Consider the following 3,438-nt stretch of genomic DNA (forward strand, 5'->3'; position numbering starts at 1 on the left):
GAGAGAGAGAGAGAGAGAGAGAGAGAGAGAGAGAGAGAGAGAGAGAGAGAGAGAGAGAGAGAGAGAGGTTTAACCATTATATTATAGTTTGGAAATATATTCCACTAGCTAGCTAACAAAACCTTAGTTCCATTATCCATGGCTTAAAATTTCTTCTAATCGGCATACTATACTAATAAATTAATAAATTTATGTCGTAGTTCAACTCAATAATATTATGTACGTAGCTTGAGAGATAATTAAGGTATTTCAAGAAACTTGAACATACTCACTCGCGTTTGGCCTTTGTTTATTTGTTTAATTTTTACCTTTTTTCATAAATTGTCATCAAGTGAGCTCCTGAGGTAGAAAACAACAATGTGCAACTGAGCGTCCAAGTTTATGATAATAGGAATGCACTTTAACTTGAGAAAAGTACTCCATATATGGGAAATTAGGATCTCCCCCCAAATACACTGAAAAAAATACACGGTCAACCCAATTTGACTTTTTCCCCTAATTTCTCATCTAGTGGGGGTAAAATCCTAATTGGCTTATTTAGTAAGAGTGTAATACTAGTTAACCCGGCCCTATAATAAAAGCCAATGAATAGCCGTTATTATATCTCTACTAGTAGTATCTACTATAACTATCATGGGCCCTTAAATTCATCAGGATATTTTTCTTATGCATAATACCCATGGATGAATACTGAAATAAAAATCACTCATATAATATTTAGAAGGGCTGCTTCATCTTTTTCGCCCTTTGCAAATTTAATGTACCGATTTTGTCCTTAAATTAAAGTATTGTTTAACACCTTTGAATGGGAGTAATTGGTCATTCCGTGTGGTGCTTAATTAAAATTTCAAATCCACGCCTCTATTTTGAATTGTACACAATAAATATAATTAATTAGCTATTTAATTAGCAACTTAATTACCCCTTAATTTCCATTAATACCGATTGACCAAGGGTTTCTCTCCATCTTAAAAAAAAAACGGTCCATCATCTCTCACCCTTCTATCTCCATCTCCCAAACCCACCAATTCTTAGATATGTGAAAATATAAAAAAATCTTTTTTTCTCTTGGTTTTTGAATGACACCGTTAGTTTTCTTGCCCTCACAGGACACAATCTTTATACCTGAAATTGCTATCAATCATGCCAGTATCAACATCAGATGATTGAGATCTTCTTTTAATTTTGGCAAGCACTATATGTATTGGAATGAAGAAAAGTGGGTGCATCTGTCTTTCTATTTACTGACTGTTCAAAATATTAAACTAATATGGATTTTTGGTGTATTTAAAGTACATAATCTTCCACCGGGGCATTGGGATTGATCGCACAACCGACTACTTTTTCATGGATCGGAGAAAGTGGATGTGATAGTCTCGCGTTTATCTGCGTGGCTTCTTAGAATAACAAGGTAAGTTGTTTGTTTTGTACATGGAAACACAAATTATTCTCACATCCATTGTGACTTTTAATTTCCTTAAATCAAACATGATAAGTTTACGTCTCCGTCTCCTTCTGTTCGATATGGTGCTTCCAGGCTGCCCATTACATTTTTTCCAGAAAGTCACGTCTTTTGACCCCAAAACGATCCAAATTAAGAAAACTGATGAAATAAAAATTGAAGGAGAGGAGACAGATCTACATGTGGAACGAATTCAACTTGAAAATATGGAACTCAGGTATTCATTTGGGCTTAATGTCAGTTTCTTTGTTTTTTTCCAATCTTTTCTATCACAAGCCGTTTCACCTATTATGCTAATCTTCTATTTATTTTGACATATGTATCTAACTATCTAAGTGCATGGAGAAAAAAAATCCTTATTACTAAAAAAGAAGCTTTTAATCAAAGGAATATCATGAGATTTGGCTGTGGATATGAAGTAGACAAAATTTTCTTTCACCGGGCTACATCCAATATGTTAATATGCTGAATGTAAAATCTTTAGACAACTGCAGTGTACAAGGTTTCATCCATTACTTCAACACAAGGCGTCCATGTGATTGCTGATGGGGGTATTGCAAACTCAGGTCACATTGTTAAAGCTTTAGTACTAGGTGCATCTATCGTAACGATGGGAAGCTTCTTAGCTGGTAGCAATGAGGCGCCTGGAGTTGATGAAAGCAGGTACGTGATCATTTTGACAATTTAATTCTATATGCTAAGGATATGTTTTGGACGATGCATCATATCAATTTTACTGGTGTACCTTTTGCTCTACACTTATGTGGTTGAATGGGTAGCAATTATCATTACATATACCTGATACATCAAAACTTCCATTGCGATGATTCCTACTTGCTCAAAATAATTTCCAAATTAGTGAAATGTGCTTGACATTTTTATTTCCGGTTTTGTTAGCCAAGAAATACTCTAATGATGTGAATCAGCAGTGTTGGTTTGAAACCTCACCAGTGTGGTTTATCTAGTATTCTGGTGAAAGACGGGTATGATCCTACATTCTCAGAATTCCATTCAACAGGTTTGGTAAATTGTTATTTGACCTTTTCAGTCTGAACTCTGAACATTATTTAAGCAGCCATAAACAAATTACTCCAACCGAAGCAAAACGTGAACAAGGAAGCCCTGTTTTGCTCTTATATACAATGGCTTGAGAGTAGGAACTCTTGAGTTTCTTGAAACACATGATTTGCAATGCATGTAAGATTCCAACTTGGATTAGTAAGCAGTTCACTTTCCCTAGAGACTGTTGAAGTGTTGCATGTGTTTCATGGAGAAACTCTACCTGCCAATCGCTGTGTTGAAACTTATTCCATACTCAATGCAAGCTGTTAAACAAGGATTCCAGGATCTTGGTGCACCCTCCATTGGATCAACTCACAAGTTTTTACAGTCAAGTGTACTACGGCTGGAGACATGTTCCATTGACTGTTTATTATTTTCTTACCTTTTTTTGTGGTGTCAAAATTAGTTTATATTTTTATTTCGCATCCTACAATCTCATCGACTTGGTATACCTTGATGTACTGAGTAAAATAACCTTAAATCTACTTGTATGCACAGGTCCAGTTCCTTTCCTTTTAATTGATAAGCTATTGAGAATTGTACTTCTTCTTTGTTTGCGAAAAAAAAGAAAAGAAATAGTTTTTCTTAGTTGCTTGCAAAAGAAAAAAAAATAGGCAACCCACTGATATAGAGCAATATGTCTTTTTTTTTGACAAACTATCTACTATAATAACTCTTTACATACTTTTTAAAAAGCATATGAAATGAATAGGCCATTCGTTTGGAATACACGGTAGGATAGAGCACATAATATGAGACTATGGAGCACGCTTACCCTTTCTCTATATCCTACCAAGGAATACTATCCTTCTTCTTTGCAGTACTTTTTGTGGGCATGCTAGGCCGTTTGTTTGTAGAATAAATTCTATATGTGGTTAGGGAGTTTATATTAAATTGTCCTACCAGAAAAAAAA

At 34.8% G+C, this 3,438-nt stretch overlaps 1 long non-coding RNA gene across 1 annotated transcript; it reads left to right on the forward strand.

Moving 5' to 3' along the window:
* The first annotated feature begins 999 nt into the window (after window positions 1-999).
* Window positions 1,000-3,127, forward strand: LOC147482419 (uncharacterized). Its single transcript, XR_015205728.1, has 4 exons — window positions 1,000-1,219; window positions 1,294-1,411; window positions 1,538-1,679; window positions 1,947-3,127. It is a non-coding gene; the product is annotated as an uncharacterized LOC147482419 (long non-coding RNA).
* The last annotated feature ends 311 nt before the right edge of the window (window positions 3,128-3,438 follow it).

The sequence above is a fragment of the Coptis chinensis genome, chromosome 8 (assembly GCF_015680905.1).
Source record: "Coptis chinensis isolate HL-2020 chromosome 8, ASM1568090v1, whole genome shotgun sequence".
Lineage (NCBI taxonomy): Eukaryota > Viridiplantae > Streptophyta > Magnoliopsida > Ranunculales > Ranunculaceae > Coptis > Coptis chinensis.